Below are 14,161 nucleotides of genomic sequence, written 5' to 3'. Positions count from 1 at the left end.
TTTAAACTCAGGGGTGTGATAAACTGTGTAATCAAATCTCAGTTCTGCATGTTGAATGTGAACTCTCAGCAAAAATAACTTGGAACAGATCGCTTTGCATGCAAGGGAAATTACAGAAAGCCTGTTGATGGGTCAGTCCTTTTTAGCATCTCCTCTCCCCTCTGAGAATTGTGACAAACTTAGATCCTGCCCAAGGCACAATTGTTGTGTGAACAGAAGTTTGAAACCTAAAGCTCAAAAAACTTACAGTCATGACAATTTTGTTCGTAGATATGAAGTGACACCGTGAAATCTATTGATATGAGGGAATCATCTGCTAAAACCTTACCAAGCTCAAGGCATAACAGTTCTTTTAGAGAAGAAGAGACTGTGGTTGTGTTCAATGGAAGAAGTTCAGAGTGGATGCAAACATTTCCCCAGAGGTCAGCTGAGAATAGCCCATGATCTGATGTGTCACTGACTTACATTCAGGGTGGCTCTGGTTTAAGCAGGCGTAAGAAATTGCTCTCATGAATCACAACAAGCTCCTCAGATAAGACTGTTTTAAAACACTGCTTCTGTTTAGCTGACTATCTGACCTAATGTTAGAATTAACTTGGGGTAGGATAGAACTTGGGCCAAGGTGCAATACAATAGCTGCTCCATTTTGCTTGAGAATCCACGACTATCATTCCAGTGTTTGGCAACTCAGAATTAAATTAGCAAAAAGTATTGAAAGTTTATTATGTAAGTCCCCCACCGCCATGATTCTCACTTCAATCAATGCTACTAATTAAGCCAATTTAAACCTGAGCAATAAGGTTGAATGCAGATGTAGTGGTATTACACAGGATGTTGGGAATATGAAAAGTAACTCAAAAAAGGAGCTTCTTCCTAACATAAGGTGGGGATCCTACACCACACCAATTTGTGCAGTTCAGGAATGTGACAAAGGAAATCTTATTCCTATTAATCTATCCTTATCTATAACTTCCTAACTCAAGCTGTGTACTTTAATGTCAAGCTGCAGGCTGTTGTTTAGCTGCTAAGGTTTTTTTATGTGGAGGGAACAGTTCATCCATCCTTCCTTTGCAGTCACACAGTGGTGGTCTGGTGTCATGGGTTAACCTTGGCCGGATTCTAGGCATCCACTAAAGTCACTCTGAGCTGGGAGAGGTCACACAGGCAAAACAGACTCAACATGGGGTTAATACTAAAATTTATTACTAACAGGATAAGATCTAAAGAGTGAGAAATAAAATAGTCCTAAGCACACTTTCCACCCACCCCTCCTTCCTTCCATGTTCTCTCTCCTCCCCCTGCAGCAGTGCAGGGAGGCAAGTCCACCCATGGAGCAACAGGTCTTCTAAATCTGCTGTTACTCTTCCATGGGCTGCAGGGGGACAGCCTGCTTCACCGTGGCCTTCTCCATGCGTTACGGGGTTTGGGGCACAGCTCTGAGTCCTTCCCCTGCTCCGTGGGGTCCCTCCCATGGGTAACAGTCCTTGACAGACCTCTCCAATGTGGGTCCACCCCTCAGGCAGTAGTTCTTCCATATCTACTGTCCCAAGGGTCACTTCCCCATGGGGTGCAGGGGGGTGTCTCTGCACCCCGATGGTCCTTCCCAGGATGCAGTCCTTCATAGGGTGAGCTGTACCAATGTGGAACCCCCACAGAGCCATGAGTCCTACCCAGGAATAAACCGCTCCAGTGTGGATTTTCCTCTCCACAGGTCACAAGTCTCTTGAAGGACTCTGCTCTCCTGGGCCTTCCACGGGGGTCACAGCCTTCTTCCATGCATCCATCTGCTCCAGCATGGGCTCGGCTGCACCGTGGTGGGCCACCCCAGCCCGGCCCAGCTTGACTTGGCCAGAGGCGAAGGGAGGGCAGTGCCCACTGGCAGGGGCCACTCTGCTGCCCTGGCCTAGCCCGCGGGGCACCCCCCAGCTCAAAAATTCTTCTGTGCAACAAACTTGTTCTTAAATATGTTATCACAGAGGCATAATTATTGGCTCTCCCTTGGCAGAGGACGTCCCTACTGTAGCCAGCTATTATTGGCTTCACTGGGGGGGAAACTTCTAGCAGCTTCTGACCGAAGCCACCCTATGTACCCCCCCCGCTACCAAAAATCCAGTCACTTCAACCCACGACATCTTGTCTGAAACATCCATGGTCAGCAAGGAGAAATGGGCACCTCCCCAAATGAGTTCATACCATCCAAATATGTACCCCAAAACAAGTTTGATAAAACTATCCCTGGGTGTAATTAATGCAGTGGAAATTGAGACAACCACCTTAGACTGTCAGGCTGACTGTTGGACAGCAGTTTAGTGAAATGAACTGCGTCCTGAAAGCTTGTACTCTGGGATCTGGGTGATGTGCCACCTCTCTTATTCTAGTCACAAAGCAGCAAACAGGGAAACTGAAAAATAAACAAAAAACTAGTTGGCTATACTTAGTAAGAATCTTTTCCTCTGGAGGTAATTTTACTGTCTTCCTGGAGACTGGGTTTGGTTCAGCCACCAATTCCTGTCACTTATTGCTGGGTTCATCCTGGTATCTTGCTCATTCTCAAATTCTGCACATGTAGATTCAGAAATAAGCTTCTTAACATTGATTCTTCACCCTTTCAGTTTTTCAGAGTGATTTGGGGAGTGATACCGATTTCTTTTCAAGCTCAATCCCAGTTCATGGCCATCTGCAAGTACATGGGAAATTTAACAATAAGAAGGGAATTCAGGCATATTATGTTGGGTTTTGGCACATGCAGGCGCGTTTCAAAAACATGGGCTCCAGACTATTCAAATTGATCTGTACCAAAACTTAGGAGCTATTTCTGCACCTCATCTGACAGGCTCATGTGCTTTCAGTGCTGATGAACCACTCCGTTCAATCCATTTTCTTGTGTCAGCAGACAGACTTTATCAAGTAAAAATAATGAGATCCATTTCCTTGTTATTTCCTTCTTTTTTTGTTTTGGGACAGGAATTATTTCCACAAACTTTACATATCTATTATAGCATTACTTTAACCTGGTTTACTAGATTAAATCATCTTCAAGGCATATCCAGGGATCATTTAATTTGCTGTGTTTTAAGATCAACTGATCAACTTTCAGGGAATATCCCTCTCTCCACTGTCTGTCAGTCAGTGTGAGCTAACACAGTCTAGACACCTTGAGTAGTATTTCTGTCTCAATTCACACCCATTATAGGTGTCTACAGGAAGGTTAACATGACCCAGGGACTCAACACAACTGCTCACAGACTTCAATACCTTTAGAGATGCACTAGAACATCTGAAACACCCACCTGGCTCTGGCAGATGTGACAGGGATCTAATGGGACACCCGTGCCTTCCTGCATCTCCCTCTGGGAGGCCTCCAAAGGTCCCCACTCAGTTGTACCTGCCTGAGTGAGTCTGACACAGGATCACAATAACACAACTCTAAAGAGCAGTGAGTCTGCAGGCATTTTGTACCATCACAGCTCTATTTTACTGAGAGCTGAATCACAGCCGGCCACTAGGTTGCAGCTGAAGATAAATCACAGAAAAAAATCCATTTGCTAGAGCAACCTGTGCAGATTCTCACTGCTAGCAAGCTCTGGCCATGCACTTACAATTCAGTAAGTAATGATAAATAATGCACTGACAGGCACCATTACTTTACTTATTCATTTATGTAAAATTCATGTAAACATGTCCAAGTAGCACAATATTCTGTGCCAACCATTATTAGAAGGCATTAGTTTCGTTTTGTAGGGTAACCAAGCTGGAATAAAGTAAATTATCAATTCAGTAAAGATGAGAGGTAAACAGTGGTCCCATTTAAAATCTATACCTTGGAGTATTATAAAGAAGGATGGCTCTAAATGTTTTCAAATGTACCTTTATTTCAGGCCATTATATTCAATAAAGATGGGGATGGCTTTCACAAGAATACTCTGATATTTGGCTAGAACTGAGCTAGCTCTTTCAAAGTATTTTTAAAAAGCTGTTCACTTTTAGAAATGGTTTGAGTAATTGGATTTAAATATAGTAACTATCTTTTTTTTTAATCTTAGTGTAGTCGCTAGAGCTACTGTACATATATAAAAGAAAAAGTGACTCCTTTAAGCAGGTAATTTTCAATAGATAAGTAAAAAGGCAATTGAAAAGGAACTAATGATGGTATAGGCAGTAGTTTGCAGCACCCATCTAATTTGAATGTTATCGAGTTTTTATAGACATTGCAAAAGAGATGAGAGTCAAGAGAAAATACGAAGAAGAAAGAAGACAGGACAGAATTATGTTTGTTGAGGCTTCAGACATCAGGTGCTCAGAACCTGGATACAATTTAACTCAATAGATAGATTAGAATATTTACAGCTTTTTTTCAGGAAGTATCTATGAGACTTAGAAATAGCTTGATATGATAGAATAAAATCCATCTGGGTGAATATCATGTCCAAATGATAAGCTTGATTGATGAGTATGATGCTGTTATTTTTTAGAATGGCTGAAAAGAAGAGAAGAATGCAAGTTCAGGGAAGGGGTGGAGATTAGGAATGTTGTTTTAGCAATATCAAGTTTAAACTGAGACATAAGTCAGGCTAAAGATATATTGACATCTTAATTGAGCATGGGAAATGGATCATGGCTCATTTATAGGAGAGTGTTTCATTTTTCTTTGCTTTGCATGAATGGAATCTCTCCCCCCCTAGATGTCACAAACTTCCTACAATTCCAAAGTTGTCTCTCTTTTCAAGCTTGCAAACAAAAAAATTATCATGACCAAAGGAAGACACATGACTTGACTGTGAAATATCAAGAATGGTTCTAGGGGATTTACTTGCATTTTTGGATACTTAGTTACTTTGAAAATTAGGTTGCCCAAAACTACCAGCCTCCTTTAGAAATGTAGACTATGATGTTCTTCCATTGGGCTACTCTTTTTGTACAGCTAGTAATAGATAATAGATTGGAATTTTTCACTCACACATTTTTCCTGTGTTGGTTCTCCTATGGCAACTTTCACGTGAAAGAACCCCAAACCCTTATGGGAAATAGGAGACAAACGTATGCACTAAAGGCTAAAGTGGGGAGAAAAATCTGCACTTCTGGTTTTTGGGTTTAGATTTGTCCATCACCAAACTTCTTCACTTCCATACACATGAACAGAGCAAAAGAGAAGACAGATCTCAGTCAGTGATGATTTTATAGGATTTTAGGGGTCAAGATTAGCCATCAGTTGTAACCCTTTTATTTAAATGCCCTCTTTCAGAGATTGCAAGAAAAAATCCTCCTCCTAGCCTGCTCAGAAAGCTGCCATCTGCTGTAAGACCTGGAACCACTGTCATAAGTTCCAGTATCCACTAAAAATGATGAAGATCAGAGAAAAAGAAAAATGTGCTTCTGGCTAAGGTTGTTATATGAAAGAAAAGAATATGAAGAGATCTCTATAGTCAGCAAAGGAAGAAACAAGGTAAAGACTAACTTAGAATATTTTATTCGTTTACCCGTATCACCTCCTATAAATTCTGACAAAATACAGTGCCCATCTTTCCTCTATATCTAATCAGAGAGGAGACAGACTCTATTTTTCATGTAATGTAATAGAACATACTGTAACTACCAGACAATAAAAGAAGATACGATAATGGCTATGCTTTTAAGAGCACACATTTTTGTTGTTGTCAGACACTGGTCATATGGTAGCAAATTGAATGGAGCTGAAGGTAATACATAATTCTGAAGAATCACCCAGCAGGCAGCACAAAGGGACACTGGCTTTGGGAAATATTGAAAAATCATGGCTGTATTAGCTTTATAGCTCCAACCCCCTCTAATTAGACATAAAGTTTTAATCAATATACTTCTTGAGATTAATCTCTAGACCTTTTCTTCTGGGCTTTCCTAAATGTGATATTAAACAGTGAAATGTGTTTGGCATTTCCAAATAATTTGATATCACCATTACTGTTTGTGTAAGCAATTGAACAGCTTGCATATATGAAATATGGCCAACTTCTCCATGAAAATAATGGGTGTAGGGATAAAAACGTAGGAAACATCGCCTACATGGACTATCCTGATATTTCATTTCATGTACAGGAAGTAGGAATATCTCCATTAGATAATATGTGCCTAATTTTCAGAATAGCCAATCAATCAGAAACCTAACTGAAGGCACTGACATCTGCAAATGGTTGTCACTTAGCAGTCAACCATTTACTTGAAATCAGAAAAGGTTATCTGGAAATGTAGGACAAATCTGGAAATTGCCCCTGATGGATGAATAAATCTCTTTCTAAGACAAAACAGCAACGAATTATTATACAAAATTATATTTTGATCAACCTATTCCTGGAATAGAGAGGATTAAAGTAACCAGAGTCTTGTTCACAGATATCATTTGCTGCACTATATAGAAACAAATGTCCTTCCAGTTAGGACCAAGTAACCAAGAAATCAAGAATGACAATGTTTTGATCTCAAGGAGTGTGTCTATGTCCTCCGACAGACCAGCACAGAAGTCTTCATGTCTTGTTCTGTTTCCACACCTTCAGGTCAGCCCACAGTCTCTCTTTGCAAGTATGTACAGCAAGACACAAACACAAGGTGGGATTCAGCTGACCAATACAAAGGTAGGATTCAATTTGAGCTGAAGACAGATACATCTAATAGGTTACATTTAGGAGTTTGGTGCAGTAGGGGATCAGCTCATTTCTGAGTACATAATTGCTTGGTGGCATATGAGATGCAATAGAACAGCTAAGACATTAACATAGAGCTAAGAGATATCACGTTGCCATGTACAGGAAACCTGTGCCCATTTTGGTCAGCAGCTGCAGTCCAGACACATTATTTTAGGGCATCCCAAATAGCACTGAACACATTTTTAGACAACTGAATTAGATTTGTGTTTGACTGATGCTTTGCATGGCCCAGCCCATGTCTCATGTCAGATTACAGCCCCAAACACCTTTGCCCTAGGCTCACTGTCCCTCATAGAGCTTTTGACCTTGATTCATTTTAGGGTATTTTTTTTCCACTCAGAAGACTCTCAGCTTCATCACATGGCTCTTTCCGCTGGTATGTGAAACACCAACTTGCAGAGCACTCAGCACAGCAGGTAAAGGAGGGAGGATGGATCCTGCACTTATTGGTTCATCTTTCTACATAGCCATGTCAGCACTTTGTGGAAGTGAGGTTTCAATTTTTGCTTAAAATATGGATCCAGTAATGCTGCCAACTTCCATTTATCTCTGTCATCGAGCTTGTTGGCCACAGCAGGTGAGGACACAATTCAACAGCTACTTCTCTTCACTGGTGTTCAAACCACAGATCCCTTTATTTTAACACAGGATGCTGTTTATTCCAGCAAATGGCAACAAAGTTAGACTCAATGGTTGGACTCAATGACCTTATAGGTCTTTTCCAACCCAAATGATTCTATGATGAAAGCCATAGTAGCAAAATTTGAGGAGAGACATTTAATGGAGTAGAGCAGTCCTATGAATTTCCTTCTCAGTGATGTGAAGTTTCCTACTTAACTGTAAAGTATTAACATCCATTGAGAGGGATAATTAATGCCCTGCAGAAGGCCCCTTTAAAGGACTTAGATCAAATAGTCTCCTGGCTATGCATCACCAAGGAAGAGGAACTACTAAGGTCTACAAAAAAGATCGGAGGAAAAAGATCTCTCTTAAGAGAGGACTACAGGATCTTGGTCTACTCAGTGTAATAAAACAAACTGAGAAAAGAGACAGATGAGAATCCATTTGGGCAAAAAAATAAACCTGGGGAGTGAGAAGAAATACCTAATATAAAGGCCCTGACAGTCACCAAAGACAGTCTCAAAATAAGCTGCTGAAAATGTAAGCAACAGAGACACAAGGAGCTTTTCTTTTGGCGATGCTTTGTTGTGGTGGCACGGGTGCATTCCACACACACGTTGTGTGTTCTGATGCAAACCATCTAGCCTGGCTTAGGAAGGACAAGAGGAACGTACTGGGGAAGGGAAAATAGGGGGTGAAGACATGACATGGAACTCATCTCACCTGACAAAGCTCATTGCTGTAAGATTTACTTGTTGTCTTCATACACAGAGAAGACAAACAGGCATTTAAGGTTTGATTCACCTGACTAGTTTCAAGCACTAATACTGGGATAAGAAACTGCAAACTAGACAACTGCACAGTGTCAGTGAAATATTCCTTGGGAAGTTTTGACGGAAGTTAGGTACAACATGTTTCTTTATGGGAGAGGGAGTGGGAGGTTGTAAGATTTTACTTTATTAATATTAGGCACATGTATATAGATATGAAAGCCTAACTGAGATTTAGGCAAGATAATATATATCTAATGAAGCAAGCACTTTTGGAGAACATTTCTGGAGGAGACAGGACAGCTAGTAAATTTTGCTTTCACTGAGAAATAGTTAGGTTTTTTAATATAAATATGGACTCGTTTCAAGGTTGGTGGGTACAAGTAATTATATTTTATGGAGATAACAGATTAAACTTTCAACACCCATATCCAGTCAGCTGCAATGTAAGAGCTAATAATAACTGTCCTTGGGAAGATTCAAAGTAACATTCAGAAAAATCAGAAAAAGCCAGCACTGACATTCCTGAAATAGTCAAGAAAAAATAATTGCTGTGAATAAACAAACAAAAAGAAAGAATATCTTTGTGTTCCAGAAAGAGACAAAGTATAAGTCCAATTAAAGAAAAAAAATCCTTTATAGGTCACCTCAGGAAGGAAGAGCTCACAGTCGCCAGTAAAATAAAAAATGCAGTAAGGAGAAAAAAAGTTTGGGAGGAAAAAAGTTTGAAAGGAAAACAGTATGAACTACAAATAAAAGCTGCCAAGTTAGAAAAAGTGCAATAATTGCTTTGCATGAGCTCCAACACTTTAATATCCAAAAGAGGAGAGTAATGATGGCAGACATTGGTAAGAGAAGACAGATCACTTGAGTATGTTTGAAGATGAAAATCTGAAGTGATAGAAGACTTTCTGGCATAGCATTTAGACAAAGAAATAAATGACACTGACAATACACTGCTGAAGATGGCACTTGGAGGCAAGGAGCTTGGCAAGAAAGCACAAACTATTTTGACTGATTACTTCTTTCTTTTTCTTAAATAAACATGCTTAAATTTGATCAGAAACTAGTACTAGCTGGTGTCTGTGACACGCTCAAATTCATGGATTTTTCACCTTGGGATAAAAATATAAATTGAAAAACTTTATTCAGCATCACAGATCAAGAAGACTCTCTTGCTTGAAGAAAAACTCTTATAGAATCATAGAATGGTTTGTGTTTGAAGAGACCTTAAAGCTCATCTGGTGTTCCTTGAGAGGACACCTTCCACTAGACCAGATTGCTCAGGGCCCCATCCAATCTGCTCTTGAACACTTCCAGGGATGGGGTAGCCACATATTCTCTGGGCAACCTGTGTCAATGTCTCACCACACTCCAAATAAATAATTTCTTTCTAATATGTAACCTAAATCTGTCCACTTTCAGTTTAATGCCATTCCCTCTTGTCCTATCACTAGCTACATATGTAAAAAGTTGCTCTCTCTCTTTTTTTACAAGCTCCCTTTAAGAATTTGAAGGTTGCAATGAACTGTCTCCGAGTTTTCTCTTCTCCAGGTTGAATAACCCCAATTCTCTCAGCCTGTCTTCGTACAAGAGATGGTCCAGCCCCCTCATCAACTTTGTGTCCTCATCTGGACTTTAAAAGAATTAAACATCTAATGTCTCTTAGGACAAAAGGCATTTCAGCCTACGAGTATCTAATCCTTTCTCCGTTATTATAAAGGAAATCTGGACAGCTCTGTTACATATAAAAATCATCAACTGTCAACTGTATTTGCCTTAATATCTCACAAGAGGACTGACCACAAGATTGCAGAGATTACTTTGTCTGAGCGCAAGGAACCTCATGTTTTCCCCCATCATGCTGAAAGGCAAACTAAAAAAATACCATTTCCTTAGCATCCTGAGATTCCTAAGCTTCCAGTATGGAAGTCAGGGAAGTGCTTTTCTGTCGACTCATATGTTACATGTGGGGCAGCACAGCACATAAAGAAGAGGATGCTTTATTGCTTTGAGGTGCCTACGAATTTAAGCAACATTGCTGTTTGTATCCAGCAGCACCTCAGAAAGTGAGATTAGCATGTCATTCCATGCTGACACCTTGTTTGCTTTTTGTATTAACACCTAAACATGTTTCAGGGCTCTAACATGGTGGTCTACCAGTAATTGAGATTAAGGCACATTCTTTGCTGACAATTCCCTGATGAATTAACTTCTCTCTACATTCAGCCCCAGATTCAGATTTTGCTTCATTCCTCGGTTGGGACAGAACCCTTGTTATGATTTATTGCAATCCTTATTGTGATTAATAGAGCTCTACATTGTTCATCTCCTGGGCAATGAAAGCAGGATGCCTATTCAGCCCAGGGAGGAGCACGTGGTCTCACTTTCACATCAGCAGCCTCGATGAAGGCTTCTGCGTAATGTATTTTTGAAACCCTGTTTCTCACTGACGGGGATGAGCTGACTAGTTTTGTGCTTTAGATCTCTGTTTTTTAAGTGGTCTGAACAGTATCTTACATGTCGATTTTCCAATGCATCTTCAATGTATCAAGCCTATCATTTAAACATTAACATTTTGTATACTTCAATATTCAAGCTGCATAATATAAAAGAAAAATATGAAAACCGCTTGATAAAATGTCAATGAAAAGTTGCTACTTATTAGGAAATAAAGAGGATGAGAATATGTGGGAAGTAAGAAGGTCAGAAAATAAGTAATGAATTGGGGCTTTTCCCACACTGATAAGAAAGCCAGCTTGTACGAGATACACTTGTTTACTATTTTTAGAATACCACTGTCTGCAGTTACTTACTTTATACAGATTAAAATAATTTAATGCAAAACTCACCTGATAATTGTACAGAGAGTCAGATGATTGTATTCTAGGTGATACACTAACAAGAGAAGTTTTTTGTGCTGAGTTGCCATTCCCTGGCACTGAACTTGTGATCAGACTGAGTCTCCTACTTCCAGATATCCTGAAAGCTTCACAAAGCAGTCTCTGAACACAGGTAAAATAGCTAATATTTCTTCCCAATACCTTGACCACCTGATTGGGTAAACATGAAATTGTGAATGTAAACTACCAACTAATTATCCCTCTAAATACTGATTTTATAAATGCCATATGACTAATAATTAATGCCTACTAATACTGCAATATATCCTATTTAAACACAGGTAATGCCCATTTATGTTTCTAATGAACAACATTTCTTGACTTCCTTTATTTCTAGCTCATGTCTGGAAGTCATTATGCACAGTCTAAAAAGCTGCACTAGTCTTCTTGAAGCTGCAGTAGATACAAATAATTAGTATCTGCTTATGCAAAAGCTGACTGTCATGGAACTGCCCTGCAAGGGGTAGCTGACACCAGCATTTGTCAGTTCCTGAGGTACATCTCTCAGATGGGTGGGTATGAACAGTAAATGAGACGACTGGCACCACTCACTCCTTCTTCCTCAAGAGCTGTTTCCTACCCTGTGCTGAAAAATGGCTCTTAATTGACTTGAGTGAGATGTGGACTGAAAAGACGGAGAGGTTTTCTTTATAAAACCTGTTTCACTTTGCACTGGCACGGATTTAGGACTGCTCTAAAGATCATTTATCATTTGTCAGCTAGAATGGGTAGTGGAGAGCTTGAGGGTCAGTGACCTCTTTAACCATACCTGGATTCACAAAAAACCGACTGATTTCACACTGAAATCTGCCTTTCAGAGTGGTTATCAGTGTAATGATGTGACCCTGGGACCCTGTAGCAGGGCAGCAGGATGGCTATGGAGCAGTGGCAGCATGTGCACTGCACCCCTGCTTCCAATGCCATCAGTGTTTCTTTCAACAGTTATTCAGTGAGTCTGCCAGGAGGAAAAAAACCTAATTACAGAGCAGTCCTTCGAACGGAAATGTGGTTCACATTTCTTGATGTGATTCCTTTTTATCTGCATTGTTGGTATTTTTAGAATGCAATATCTAAGTTTAAAAGGTTTTAGTTTAAGGAGTATTGTGTTCCTGTTTACTTTCATCCTTCATCACATCAGCTTTTCATGTTCTTTTTATAGTTTTGGTAAACACTATCCTAGTATCATATCCAAAAATGAATGCCAAAGTGTAATGAAAAGGAGTTTTATTTTAAGACTTCAGTGGAAGCAAAAGGAACCTGCAAAAGTCCCCGAGAGCACCAGAGGATCAGGATCTCTGTGTCTTTTGAGAGACAGGATCAAATACTCAGGGCATTGGAGAGACCTCAAAAAATTGAAGGAACAGAGGCAAAGCCAAAGGAAAGCAATAAAGGTCAACATACTGAAGAAGAATGAAAGAAGAACAAAAAAAGCTTACTCTCAGACTCTCAAAGATTTGTGGATACCTAGAATCCCTTAAAACTCCTGGTATTTCACTGGGCATTTAGGTAGCTACTGATGCTAAATACTTTAGACACTTACTGTGGATGTCCAGGCAGGACTATCCAGGGAAATGGTGGGATACACAATAGCCACCTCCATTAGAGACATAGTGGAAACCTTCAAGGTCAAGCTAGAAAATTCATAAGCAGGCCTGGCAACACTGTTCCTGGGAGTGCTCTGTAGAAATAGCTGGCAGACACAGTGGCAGTTATTGAAAACCATGTCTCAAGTTGTTTCGCCTAAGAACACTTTAGGTGTGGCGCTGGAAGTTTGCAAGAGTAATTCTGGTAAATTTGGGGCTTTTGGTGAAATGGGGACATGCACTGCTGTGGGTGAGGCTGGTTGTTTTGACTGCATCTGTTTGCTCATTAGTGCTGAAGAAAGGGGATTATTTTACTTACTGTTGAATGGGGGTCAGGAGAAATCCAAGATTTGGCAGATCACTTGCACAAGCCTGAAGTGAACACCAGCCGCTGCTCACCCCAGAAACACAAATTTCCTGAAGGCATGGATATGCAATAAATTTTCTAGCCAATGCATCAATGGCTGTAAAAGGGTGTGAAGCTTCAAACTCAGAACACCCTGAAGAACAATATCCTCTCTTTTCTTCGGAACACAGCCCAGGCCTTTTGCCAAGGGTGTTGGTGCAGGTCTTCATGATCCTGGCAGAGTTGTAAACAAGTTCTCAGATCAACCAAAGCTCTCAGATGATCCTACGCTGAAGGTGAAAACCAGAAATCTTTTCCTTCCAAACATCCAATTTTGAGTGTTAGTTTGGTTTGGTCATGCTGTCCAAAGTATAATAGATAATACATTTTAATTGGACAAATCCTCACCCGAAGAGTTCAATGATAGAAATAAATCTTTTTCTGGCTCTACTGTGTTTGACATAGGCTCAATTCTAATCTCATTTACAGAAGTCTGACCACGACTGGCTGGATTGAAATCGACTGCCTTTTCTAGTGTGAAAATAGGATCAGGCCCCATAGCTACAATTATGAATAAAAATGGTTGTATAAAACAAGGGTTTAGGTTGAAAGGAATTCTACTGACAAACTAAGACACAACCACCCTTTTCTGTGAGGGGAAAAAAAGGGTACTTTTTCAATATAGATAAGAAATAAATGTTTAGCAAACTTCTTTGCTTGGTTTGTGGCTGTAACCAGCCTTAAACTTCAGAAGACAGCTGGGAAGAGGGAATTAGATGCCTCTGCAGACCTCTTTATTTTAATTACTTTCATGCCACACTGAGAAATTATGACCAAAACAATAAATTGAACTAAAATACTTACACTAATAGATCTGGGGATACAGAAGGATAGTTACAGTTGTGTTTATCCATGAATGGAATTTATTGGGTTTTTTTCTTTTTGTTCATTTTTTTCATTGTTTTCTTTTAACTCTGATTAGGTGTCTTGGAGGCATGGGATCATCTGGCTTCTGAAAGTGAAAAGAAGGAAATAAAAAGCTTTTGCATTTTGCACTGTGTTCATTACAATGGTGTGCTCAAAGCTCTTCACCCCATATGCTCTCTTCTGAACTCAGCTCCACCACATGAAATGCTGTCATGCTGTGCTTTTTCTCTTCTCCTCCTCCTCTTCCCCTTCCTCTTCCCCCTCCCATTTACCCACTGCCACTGATTCCATCGTCTTCCATCTCATCAATCAATACAACTTGGCCACCAGTACT

At 40.1% G+C, this 14,161-nt stretch overlaps 1 long non-coding RNA gene across 5 annotated transcripts; it reads left to right on the top strand.

The window, feature by feature from the left end:
• Positions 1-844: 844 nt before the first annotated feature.
• LOC127481556 (uncharacterized) lies at positions 845-13,929 on the top strand. 5 transcript variants are annotated; one of them, XR_007908254.1, is made up of 5 exons: positions 845-1,758; positions 5,243-5,443; positions 6,528-6,605; positions 7,018-7,093; positions 13,883-13,929. It is a non-coding gene; the product is annotated as an uncharacterized LOC127481556 (long non-coding RNA). The 5 variants fall into 5 exon arrangements; XR_007908251.1 differs by lacking the exon at positions 13,883-13,929 and having other exon boundaries at positions 7,018-9,153; XR_007908253.1 differs by lacking the exon at positions 13,883-13,929 and having other exon boundaries at positions 6,998-9,153.
• Positions 13,930-14,161: the final 232 nt, after the last annotated feature.

Source organism: Manacus candei, unplaced genomic scaffold, assembly GCF_025592945.1.
Source record: "Manacus candei isolate 608988 ecotype Guabito, Panama unplaced genomic scaffold, ASM2559294v1 h1tg000007l, whole genome shotgun sequence".
Taxonomy (NCBI): Eukaryota; Metazoa; Chordata; class Aves; order Passeriformes; family Pipridae; genus Manacus; species Manacus candei.
The sequence above is the reverse complement of the archived record's forward strand: the minus strand, read 5'-3'. Positions and strand labels throughout refer to the sequence as shown.